The sequence below is a fragment of the Halichoerus grypus genome, chromosome 15 (assembly GCF_964656455.1).
Source record: "Halichoerus grypus chromosome 15, mHalGry1.hap1.1, whole genome shotgun sequence".
In the NCBI taxonomy this organism is placed as follows: domain Eukaryota; kingdom Metazoa; phylum Chordata; class Mammalia; order Carnivora; family Phocidae; genus Halichoerus; species Halichoerus grypus.
This window is the reverse complement of record NC_135726.1, coordinates 17,232,201-17,244,621: the sequence shown is the minus strand read 5'-3', so window position 1 is coordinate 17,244,621 and position 12,421 is coordinate 17,232,201. Positions and strand designations below refer to the sequence as shown.

Sequence of the window (12,421 nt, the reverse complement as noted above, 5' to 3'; positions counted from 1 at the left end):
AGGTTATTATTCACCCGAAAAGACATTATAAACCACAAGAACACAGGCCCAGCAGGCAGGAATGGCCACCCAGCTCACTGGGCACACTGTGTCCTCATCTGTCCATCCAGCATGATTCATAATTAAATCTGCAGCAGGCAGGAGGCAAACTAGAATTTTGTGTAAACTGGTGCTGGGGAAGCACTTTGCCTACAACTTAACTTCAAAGTTCTAGAGCTCCAGAACTTGATTTGCTTGTGACATTTCTGAGTTGAGGCTATTCTTCCCTACCCTTCCCTGGGACCGTCCCTTTGTGGGGGAGATGACCCAAAGGGAAAAAAAAGGTTGTCGGGTCACCGGGTGTATTAGTTAGAGTTCTCTAGAGAAACATAACTGATAGAATGAGGTTTCTTTTTTTTTTTTTAAGTTGGCTCCACACTGGGCATGGAGCCCAATGCAAGGCTTGAACTCACGACCCTGAGATCAAGACCTGAGCCGGAAAAAAAAAAAAAAAGACCTGAGCCTTGCTCAAGAGTCACATGCTTAACTGACTGAGCCACCCAAGTGCCCCTGGAACGAGATTTATTACGAGGGATTGGCTCATGCATTTGTGGAGGCTGAGAAGCCCCACGGTCTGCAGTCTGTATGCTGGTGCTCAGGAAAGCTGGTGATGTGGTTCCAGTTTGAACCCAAAGGTCTGAGAAGTGGGGAGGAGCAATGGTGTAAGTCCCAGTTTGAGTCCAGAGGCCTGAGAACCAGGAGAGCAGATATCTGAAGGCAGGAGACAATGGAGGTCTCCAGCTCAAGCAGAAAGCAAATTCACCCTTTCTCGGCATTTTGTTCTATTTAGGCCCTAGTGAATTGGATGATGCCCACCAGCACTGGTGAGGACAGTCTTCTTTACTCAGGCTACTGATTCAAATGCTAATCCCTTCCAGAAACACACTCAGAGACATGTCTAGAAGTAATATTTTACCAGCTCTGTGGGCAACCCTTCTCCGCGTCAAGCTGACAGAAAATTAACCATCACACTAGGTACTAAGTTTAGGTTTGGAAAACTGTGGTACTGAGATGCCACATGCTCAGGCCCCATGTGTTTCCAGTTAAATATATCATGAAAAAAGGAAGCCGGCATGTGGGCAAAGTACATGAATTCACAAAAGGAAATTCAAATGCTATGTAACCATATTACACAACTCCAGGGGGCAGCATTCACATTGAATTCTATTCACAGGGATGCGCATTGTGATGGTCTGTCAGAGAGGATGCTCAGCCTCTCCTATATATATATATATATTTTAAAGATTTTATTTATTTATTTGACAGAGAGATCACAAGTAGGCAGACAGGCAGGCAGAGGGAGAGGGAGAAGCAGGCTCCCTGCTGAGCACAGAGCCCGATGTGGGGCTCGAACCCAGGACCCTGGGATCATGACCTGAGCCGAAGGCAGATGCTTAACCATCTGAGCCACCCAGGCGTCCCTCAGCCTCTCCTATAATAAGAGAAATGCCAATTAAAACAATAAGCTACTCTTTTTCATGTGTTAGATTGGTAAAGCTCAAGGAGTTGGTAAGTTCTGTGTTTCTGGGAGTGTAGGTGTCACCTCTATGCAGGGTGCAGTGGATTGGCTCTCTCCAAATGACTCATTCCACCCTCTTCTAGTTGGAGATGTAGGAAAGCTAAACCCTACGTTTCCCAAACTCTCTTCCAAGTGTGGGTTCCATCCGCATGAATGAGACTTCCTTCTGTGGCTCCACATCCTTGTCAGCATTTGGTGTTATCAGCATTCTGCCTACCAGCCATTCTGATAGGTGTGTAGTGCTCTCTCGTTTTAATTTGCATTTACAGGGCACCTGGGTGGCTCAGTCTGTTAAGCATCTGCCTTTCGGTCAGGTCATGATCCCAGGACCCCGGCTCAGCGGGGAGTCTGCTTTTCTCTCTCCCTCTGCCCCTCCCCCCACCTGTGTTTTTTTTTTTCTCTCTCTCTCTCTCACTCTCAAATAAATAAATAAAATCTTTAAGAAAAAAAAATTTGCTTTTCCCTGATGACAGCATGTGAAGCATCTTTTTATATGCTTATTTCCCAGCTGTCTATCTTCTTCTCAGGTCTTTTCTTGTTGAATTTTATGAGCTTTTTGTATATTTTGGGTAACAGTTCCTTATCAGATATGTCTTTTACGAATACAGTCTGTGACTTGTGTTTTCATTTTCTTCAAGGAGTCTTTCACAGAGGAGAACTCTTTAATTTTAATGAAATCTAGGTTATCAATTCTTTCTTTCATGGATCATGGCTTTGGTGGTGTATCTATAAAGTCATTGCCAAACCCAAGGTCATCCAGATTTCCTCCTATTTTATCTTCTATGAGGGTTTTACAGTGTTACATTTTACCCTTAGGTCTGTGATACATTTTCAGTTAATTTTTGTGAAGGGTTGTAAGGCCCATGTTTATATCCATTTTTTTTTCACATGTGGATGTCCAGTTGTCCCAGCACCATTTGTTGAAAAGACTGTTCTCTTCTCCGTTGTACTCCCTTTGCTCCTTTGTCAAAGATCAATCGACTACTTTTATGTGGGTCTGTTTCTGGGCTCTCTGTTCTGTTCTCTTGATCTGTTTGTCCATGCTTTGGTTAATATCACACTGTCTTGATTACTTATAGATTAATATTAAGTCTTGAAGTCAGTATCAGTCCTCCAACTCTGTTCTTCTCCTTCAATATTGTGTTGACTATTCTGGGTCTTTTCGATGCAGGCCGGCTGGGTCCGAAACCCACTGGGGGTCCTGCAGGACCAGCCAAGAGGATTCTTGGCTTCACCCAGGATGGAAACCAAATGCAAACTGAGAGGAAGTGAGAGCAGAGTTTATTAAAGAGATACAGAGAATGTAGAGATGGACAGAGTGTCCAGGAGACTCAGAAAGGAAAGAGTGAGTCTCATCTTTACTCTGGATCTGGGGTTTTTATTGAGGATTGTGGTCCAGTGATGTGTCTTCTCGGGCATCCAGGAACTGGTTAAAACAAGGGTGTCCTCCATAAGCCACTTATTGCACTGGAGCCAGGGGTCTGGTGAGTCTGTGGTCCTGGAAGAGGTACATGATGAACTCGCCCAGTCACTCTGTAGATGTTATCTCTTGTGCTGGAAGACTCCAAAGAAATCATTAACTCCTTGACCTTTGCAAGGAGGACATACATTATCTATACATAAGGCATGTATCGAGCAGGGCTGTAGGTCCTAGCAAGAATGAGGCCGCAAAAAAGCAGTCTTTCATGGGGTCCCTTCAGTCTCCCTGTCTCATTTTGCTTCTCCATATAAACTTTAGAATCAGTTTGTCAGTATCCACAAGTATAACTTGCTGGGATTTTGATTGGGATTGCATTGAATCTATAGATCAAGTTGGGAAAAGCTGACACCTTTGACAATATTGAGTTTTCCTATCCAAGAACATGGAATATCTCTTCATTTATTTAGTTCTTTGATTTCTTTTATCAGAATTTTGTAGTCTTCCTCAGACAGATCTTGTACATATTTTGTTAGATTTATATCTAAGTATTTTATTTTGGGGAGTGCTAACTTAAATAGTATTATGTTTTTAATTTCAAATTCCACATGTTCATTGCTGATAACATAGGAAAGCAAACTGACATATATATATATATATATATATTAACCTTATATCCAGCAGCTTTGCTATTTTTTTTAAGATTTTATTTTATTTTTTACAGAGAGAGACAACGAGAGAGGGAACACAGGCAGAGGGAGTGGGAGAGGGAGAAGGAGGCTTCCCGCTGAGCAGGGAGCCCAATGCGGGGCTCGATCCCAGGACCCTAGGATCATGACCTGAGCCGAAGGCAGATGCTTAACGACTAAGCCACCCAGGGACCCCTGCAGCTTTGCTATTAATCATGTAGTTCCCGGAGGTTTTTTGTTGATTCTTTCTGATTTTCTGCATAAATAATCATGTCCTCTGTGAACAAACACAGTTTTATTTCTCTCTTCCCAATCTGTTCCTTTTTATTTCCTTTTCTCATCTTATTGCATTAGTTAGGACTTCCAGTATGGTGTTGAAAAGCAGTAGTAGGGGCGCCTGGGTGGCTCAGTTGGTTAAGTGACTGCCTTCGGCTCAGGTCATGATCCCGGAGTCCCTGGGACAGGTCATGATCGAGTCCCGCATTGGGCTCCCTGCTCGGCAGGGAGTCCGCTTCTCCCTCTGACCCTCCCCCCTCTCATGTGCTCTCTCTCTCATTCTCTCTCTCTCAAATAAATAAATAAAATCTTTAAAAAAAAAAAAAAAAGAAAGAAAAGCAGTAGTAGGAGGGGACATCTTGCCTTGTTCCTGATCTTAGTGGTGAAGCTTTAAGTTTCTTACCACTAACTATGATGTTAGCTGCAGGTGTTTTTAGATATTATTTATCCAGTTGAGGAAGTTCCCCCCTATTCCTAGTTTGCTGAGAATTTTTATCATTAATGGGTGTTGAATTTTTTTTAAAGATTTTATTTATTTAGTTTAGAGAGAGAGCGTGCGCAAGAGAGAGAGCACAAGCAGGGGAAGTGGCAGAGGGAGACGGAGAAGTAGACTCCCCATTGGGCATGGAGCCCAATGAGGGACTCAATCCCAGGACCCTGGGATCATGACCTGAGCCTTAGGCAGACTCTTTTTTTTTTTTGTAATTTTTTATTGTTATGTTAATCACCATACATTACATCATTAGTTTTTGATGTAGTGTTCCATGATTCATTGTGCATAACACCCAGTGCTCCATGCAGAACGTGCCCTCTTTAATACCCATCACCAGGCTAACCCATCCTCCCACCCCCCTCCCCTCTAGAACCCTCAGTTTGTTTTTCAGAGTCCATCGTCTCTCATGGTTCGTCTCCCCCTCCTATTTCCCCCCTTCATTCTTCCCCTCCTGCTATCTTCTTCTTTTTTTTTTTCCTAACATATATTGCATTATTTGTTTCAGAGGTACAGATCTGAGATTCAACAGTCTTGCACAATTCACAGCACTCACCATAGCACATACCCCCCCAATGTCTATCACCCAGCCACCCCATCCCTCCCACCCCCCACCACTCCAGCAACCCTCAGTTTGTTTCCTGAGATTAGAATTCCTCATATCAGTGAGGTCATATGATACATGTCTTTCTCTGTTTGACTTATTTCACTCAGCATAATACCCTCCAGTTCCATCCACGTCGTTGAAAAAGGCAAGATCTCATTCCTTTTGATGGCTGCATAATATTCCATTGTGTGTGTGTGTGTGTGTGTGTGTGTGTGTGTGTATATATATATATATATATATATATATATATATATATATATACCACATCTCCCTTATCCATTCATCTGTCGATGGACATCTTGGCTCTTCCCACAGTTTGGCTATTGTGGACATTGCTGCTATAAACATCAGGGTGCACGTACCCCTTCGGATCCCTACATTTGTATCTTTGGGGTAAATACCCAGTAGTGCAATTGCTGGATCGTATGGTAGCTCTATTTTCAACTTTTTGAGGAACTTCCATACTGTTTTCCAGAGTGGCTGCACCACTTAGGCAGACTCTTAACTGACTAAGCCACCCAGGCATCCCAATTCTTGAATGTTGAACCAGCTTTGCATGCCTGGGATAAATCCCAGTTGCTCATGATGTATAATTCTAATATATTTGACTTCCAACAGTTTTGTTGAGGATTTTTGCATCTATGTCCATGAGAGATACTTGTCTTTAGCTTTCTTTTCTTGTATATCTTTGTCTGGTTTTGGTATGAATATTGGCTTCATAGAATGAGGTAGGAAGTATTCTCTCTGCTTCTGTCTTCCTCTGGAAAAGATTGTGGTGAATTGGTGTAATTTCTTCCTTAAATGTTGGATAGAATTCACCAGTGAACCCGCCTGGGTCAGATGCTTTATGCTTTGGAAGGTTATTAATTATTGATTCAATTTTTAAAGTTGATACAGGCCTATTCAGATTGTCTATTTCTCCTTGTATGGGTTTTAGGAGGTTGTGTCTTTTGGGAATTGGTTAATTTCATCTGGGTTATCATATTTGTGGGTATTGGCTCGTTCACAGTGCTTCTTGATTATCCTTTTAATGTCCATGGGATCTGTAGTGACGTCCCCTCATTCACTTCTGATATTAGTAATTTGTACCCTCTCTCTTTTTCTTAGTTAGCCTGGCTATAGGCTTACTGATTTTATTCATCTTTTCAAAAAACCAGATTTTGGTTTTATTGATTTTCTCTTTGATTTCCTATTTGCAATTTCATTGATTTCTGCTCTAATTTTTATTATTTCTTTTCTTCTCCTTATTTTGGATTTAAAATTCTCTTTTATTTTTCTAGTTTCTTTTTCTTTTTTTTTTTTTTAAGATTTTTTATTTATTTATTTGACAGAGAGAGATCACAAGTAGGCAGGCAGGCAGGCAGAGGGCGAGGGAGAAGCAGGCTCCCTACTGAGCACAGAGCCCGATGTGGGGCTCCATCCCAGGACTGTGGGATCATGACCTGAGCCGAAGGCAGATGCTTAACCATCTGAGCCACCCAGGCGTCCCTATTTTTCTAGTTTCTTAAGATGGAAGCTTAGATGATTGGTTTTAAATCTTTCTTCTTTTCCTTTTTTTTTTTTTTTTTTGTTTAAGATTTTTATTTATTTGACAGTGAGAGACACACAGCAAGAGAGGGAACACAAGCAGGGGGAGTGGGAGAGGGAGAAGCAGGCTTCCCACCGAACAGGGAGCCCGATGCGGGGCTCGATCCCAGGACCCTGGGATCATGACCCGAGCCAAAGGCAGACGCTTAATGACTGAGCCACCCAGGTGTGCCCCTCTTTCTTCTTTTCTAATATATGATTCAATACTATAAATTTCCCTTTAAGCACTACTTTTGCTGCATCCCACAAATTTTGGTAAGTTGTGTTTTCAGTTTTATTTAGTTCAAAATATTTTTATTTTTATTTATTTATTTTATTTATTTATTTGACAGAGAGAGCGAGAGAGCACAAGTAGGGGGAACAGCAGAGGGAGAGGGAGAAGCAGGCTCCCCGCCAAGCAGGGAGCCTGATGCGGGGCTCAATCCCAGGACCCTGGGATCATGACCTGAGCCGAAGGCAGAAGCTTAACCACCTGAGCCACCCAGGCGCCCCTAGTTCAAAATATTTTTTAAATTTACCTTTAGCTTTCTTCTTTGACTCATGTGTTACCTAGAAGTATGTTGTTTAATCTCCAAGTTTTGGGGAATTTTCCAGCCATCTCTCTGTTATTGATATCTCACTTTAATTCCATGTGGTCTGAAAACAGTATGATTTCTATGTTTTTAAATTTTTTAAGGTGTGTTTTATGGTCCAGAATGTGGCCCACCTTGGTGAATATTTAATGTGAGCTTGATAATGCTATAGATATATACTCTCTCTCTGTCAAAAATAAATAAAATCTTTTTAAAAAAGAATAAATAAAATAAAATAAAATAAAGTGAAAGCAGCCAGTCAGTAAAGAGCGCATATTGTATGATTCCATTTAGATGAAATATCCAAAAAAGGTGAATCCATATAGACAGAAAGCAGATTGGTTGCCTGGTGGTGAGGAGTTTGGGAGGAAATAAGGACTATTAATGGGTACAGAGCTTCTGGATGTATTTCTGGGGGTGATGAAAATATTCTAAAATCAATTATGGTGGTGGTTGTTCAAGTCTGTGGATATACAGAAAATACTGAATTGTGCACCTTAAATTGGGCAATTGTATGGTAGATTAATTACATCACAAATAAAGCTATTATTTCTTAAAAGCTTAAAAAGAAAAGCACGCACCAGTTTCCCTAAGGGAGCTGTTACTGCAGAAATCCTCACGTGAGCATGTATCAGGGCCTGACACCGAGACCAATCAGACCACAAGTGACTCCAGCCAATCGCCCTTGGCAGTGCTCAGTCACACTCTGGTCACACGGAGCTGTCGCTACTTAATACTGATCATGGGAGCTTGGGCTGACAACGCTAATTATGCACAGCACATATAGCGGTGGCTGAGGGCATAGGCTCTGCGATGAGACGAACCTGATTTTGAACCTTGGCTCTGTCTTAACGACCACCGGCAAGTTAGCCTCTCTCAGCCGTAGTTTCCTCTTCTGCAAACTAGAGATGATAATACCTCCCCATAGGGCGGGTAAGGGGATTAAATGAAATACTACTGTAGAACGATTAGCACAGTGCCTACACCTGGCTAAAGGATCAGTAAATGGTAGCTAGCATCATTATTAATAATGTATATAAATCACGGAGCACAGTGCCTGGTTGTAGGGAATGCTCAGAACATGAAATGAGAAAAGTTATACTTTTTCACCAGAAAAATGTTGATGAGACAGAATAAACTTTACAGATAAGGACAGAGAATTTGAATTCTGCTGCTTAAAGACCGAAGTAGGTGACTTGGGAAGGCTGCTTCTTGCTCTGCCCGTGACATTCATCTGGGTCCTCTGTAGCAAATACAGTCTATAGCACTGGGCTCTGCCCTGGAGCCACTTGGCCACCCCCACCACATCGCTAATGAGTGAATCCAAGCTTCCGGACCCTTCTAAGAGAACATTTCAACTAAGAAACTGGCTTTTTTGATGAGGACCCAGGACAGGAAGCGACATTGACCCTCCAAAGCATGATCTGAGACAGGGAGCTAGAAAAGGAACTCAGAATAGAAAATAATTGCAATTAGTTGTCCCAGGAATACAGAGGCATTTCAACAACGGAAAATCTGTTAATGTAATACACCACATGGTATGGCTAAAGGAGAAAAATGTGATCATCTCAATAACTGCAGGAAAAAGTGGGTGATAAAATTCAATAGTCATTTATGATTAAACATTAGTAAACCCAAATTAAAGAGAAATTCCTGTTCCTGATAATACATATATCACATAGCATACATAATGGTGAAATAATAGAATTATTCCCAAACTAGGAACAAGGCAAGGATATGGCTGTTATTCTTACTATTTGATATTGTAATGGTACCCAACTGATTTTCAACAATGATCCGAAGACTACCCGATAGAGAAAGAACAGTCTTTTCAGCAATGGTATTGGATATCCAATGAAATGAGGCTGGACCCTTACCTCACACCATATTTAAGAACGAACTGAAATTGGATCAAAGACCTACATGTAAGAGCTAAAACTGTAAAACTTTTAGAAGAAAACATAGGTGTAAATTTTCATAACCTGGTATTAGGTAATGATTTCTTGGATATGACACTAAAAACATGAGCAAAGAAAAAACAGATAAATTGGACTTCATCAAAATAAAAACTTGTGTGTTTTAAAGGACACTATTAAGAAAGTGAAAAGACAACCCACAGAATGGGAAAAAAAATATTTGCATAGCATATATTTGACTAGGGTCTACTATCCAGAATATATAAAGAACTCTTACAACTCTACAATAAAAAGACAACCCATTTTAAAGTGGACAAAGGATTTCTGTAGACATTTCTCCAAGGAAGACATGCAAATGGCCAATAAGCGCATGAAAAAATGCTCAACATCATCAGTCATTAGAGAAATGCAAATCAAAATCACAATGAAATAACACTTTACACCCACTAGAATGGCTGTAATTTTTTTTTTAAATGGAAAATAGCAAGCATTGGCAAAGATTTGGAGAAATTGGAAATCTTGTGAATTGTTGGTAGAAATGTAAAATGGTTCAGCCACTATGGAAACTAGTTTGGCACTTCCTCAAAAAGTTAAACCAAAATTACCATATGACCCAGCAATTCTCTAAGGTATATATCCCAGAGAACAGAAAACATGTGTTTGTACAAAAACTTGTACATGAACATTCATAACAGTATTATTTGTAGTAGCCAAAAAGCAGAAACAACATAAATGTTCATCAGCTGATGAATGGATAAACAAATTATGGTTAATCAATACAGTGGAATATTATTCAGCCATAAAAAGGAATCAAGTACTGATACATGCCACAATGTGGATGAACCTTGAAAGCATTATGCCAAGTTTAAGAAACCAGATACAAAAAAACACATATTGTATGATTTCATTTATAGGAAATGTTCAAAATAGTTAAATCTATAGGTGTTTGCCAGGTGCTAAGGAGGGGGGAAGTGGAGATTGACTACTAATCAGTTAGGGGGTTCTTTTTGGGTTAATAAAAATGTTCTGGAATTAGATAATAGTGATAGGTTGCACAACCTAAAAACCCTTGAACTCACCCCTTTTATAAAATGGTGAATTTTATGGTATGTGAATTATATTGCAATAAAAAAATCTTTGAGGGGCGCCTGGGTGGCTCAGTTGGTTAAGCGTCTGCCTTCGGCTCAGGTGATGATCCCAGAGTCCTGGGATCGAGCCCCACATCGGGCTCCCTGCTCAGTGGGGAGTCTGCTTCTCCCTCTCCCTCTGCCTGCCGCTCTGCCTACTTGTGCTCTCTATCTCTCTGTCAAATAAATAAATAAAATCTTAAAAAAAAAAAAAATTTTGAGTAACGAAAAAACCCAAGTTGGAAAATCCAGTTCTGGCAATTCTCCTTCTTGGTACACACTTTAGAGACACACACACTGCCTATACACCAGGAGTATATATAAGGATGGTTACTTTAGTAGATTAAAGGTGGCCACAAATTCTTTGCATTCCCTCCCATCAGAGATGGGGTCTGTTTTCCCACCCTTTGAATGGGAGCTGGTCTTGTGACTTTCTTTAACAGAAAGAATGCAGCAGAAATGGCTGTTGCCAAGACTTTACAGCTTCTGCTCTCACTCTCTTGGAAGATTTCCACCATCTTCTGAAGAAGTCCAGCTGGAAAGAGAAGGCCAGAAATCCCAGCTGAGGCTCCGGACTTGTGATTGAGGCCATCATAGGCTGAGTAGCCAAGCTGCCAGCTGACCACAGCTACTAAGTCCAGGTAAGATCAGAAGACCCATCTTGTCAACCCACAGAATCATGAGAAATAACAAACTGTTACTGTTTTAAGCCACTACGTTTTAGGGATGGTTTGTTACCCAACAATAGCTAATTGATACAATACTTGGGTCACTTGCCTGAAAGATCAAAACTTGGGAAGCAACTCAAGGGCAGGCTGGACGGTGCAGTGGGTAAGAGCCTGAACTTTGCCCCCAGGCTTGGGCCCCAAATCGTACCCTGCTACTTACCAGCTGTGTGACAATGAGAAATTTGATTTATCCCTATGTCCTCCTAGGTGAAGAATTCAAGGGGTTGATGTACAGAGAGGACTTGGGATCCTTTCTGGTAGAGAGGAATGCTCTTAAGTATTGGCTATTGGTATTACATGACCACCAACAAAATGTGGTCTATGCATGTGCTGGAAGTGAAAAAGTAAATTCATGCATGTCGATTTAGACACTTCTTAAAAATAAGATTGTATGGAAAAAGCAAGTTGTCAGGCTATTACAATTATGCAAAAGTGTTTTTAAATGTGGGGAGGAGCACATAAACTACCTCTCAGAGTGTTTGCCTCTTTAAAGGTTAAGATGGGAATGGATTTCTATGCAGAAATCCAGTATTTTTGCTTTAATCACAATATTCTTATTTCTTATACAAAAAGAAAACTGGTTGCATCATTTTGGGAGCAAACTAAAGCTAAAACTCTAACATGGTTAATTTGGCTTGGTGGGAATGTTTTCTTCTTCCTTGTCCTTTACTTCCACCCCACCCCACCCCCCAAATTCCTGTAATTAATTTAATTACAATGGTTCCAAATTCTTCCTGCATGCAGCTTGGGGACCTGGCCTTCTCCAGCCAGCCCTGACACCTGTCTGGTCGTGCAGGCAGGCTCAGCCGGGTGTGCATAGCCCCTGGCATTGCTCTCCAGGGCCTCCCAGCTTGGGCCCACCTATGCCCACAGGTGGCTGTATTCTTGCCAAAGTTTCAGATCAAAGCTTTGATCCTCAACGTGCTTGGAGAGTATCAACTCATTAGTTTCACTCGTCTGAATATAAAGGGTTTCCCCATCCTCCGACTCCTCCCACAAAGGGCCCTGCCACCCTCCTACAAGGAGCTGATGGTAAACCGTGGCGGGGCCGGGGGTGGGGGGGTGGGGTGGGGGGTGGTGGTGTTTGTACAGAAGGGTCTGGAAAAGGGAAGACAACAGAGGCACATGCCGGAGGCTATTTCCTATCATGGCAGATGCCAAATGGAGGACTTTATCAGACTCTTTAAATTTTTAAAGACTTCAGGTGATGTTTGTCTTGTTGTCCCTGTTTTAGTGAATTGGTTCTGATGTCCTTAACTATTGTGTATGAGGGTGTGAGAGCAAAGGCCTACAAAATACAGGTTAGTGGGTGGGGGGAGGCTTGGAATCAGGAGATCTGCTCCTGGATGCTCCTGTTTGGACACTTCTCTCTTCTCAGTCTAGGGCTTCACATCCAAAGGGAGATCCTGACCTTGTTCTTTCTGGTTTTCATTGATAAGTTCTGGATTAGATAC

General features: G+C 41.5%; 1 protein-coding gene across 1 annotated transcript in view; it reads left to right on the top strand.

The window, feature by feature from the left end:
• Nucleotides 1-10,887, top strand: part of ZFP90 (ZFP90 zinc finger protein) — a 71,714-nt gene extending 60,827 nt beyond the window's left edge. Inside the window, exon 6 of the mRNA XM_078063126.1 lies at nt 10,747-10,887. The gene's annotated coding sequence lies outside the window, so the exon portion shown is untranslated. The remainder of the gene's footprint in view (nt 1-10,746) is intronic.
• Nucleotides 10,888-12,421: the final 1,534 nt, after the last annotated feature.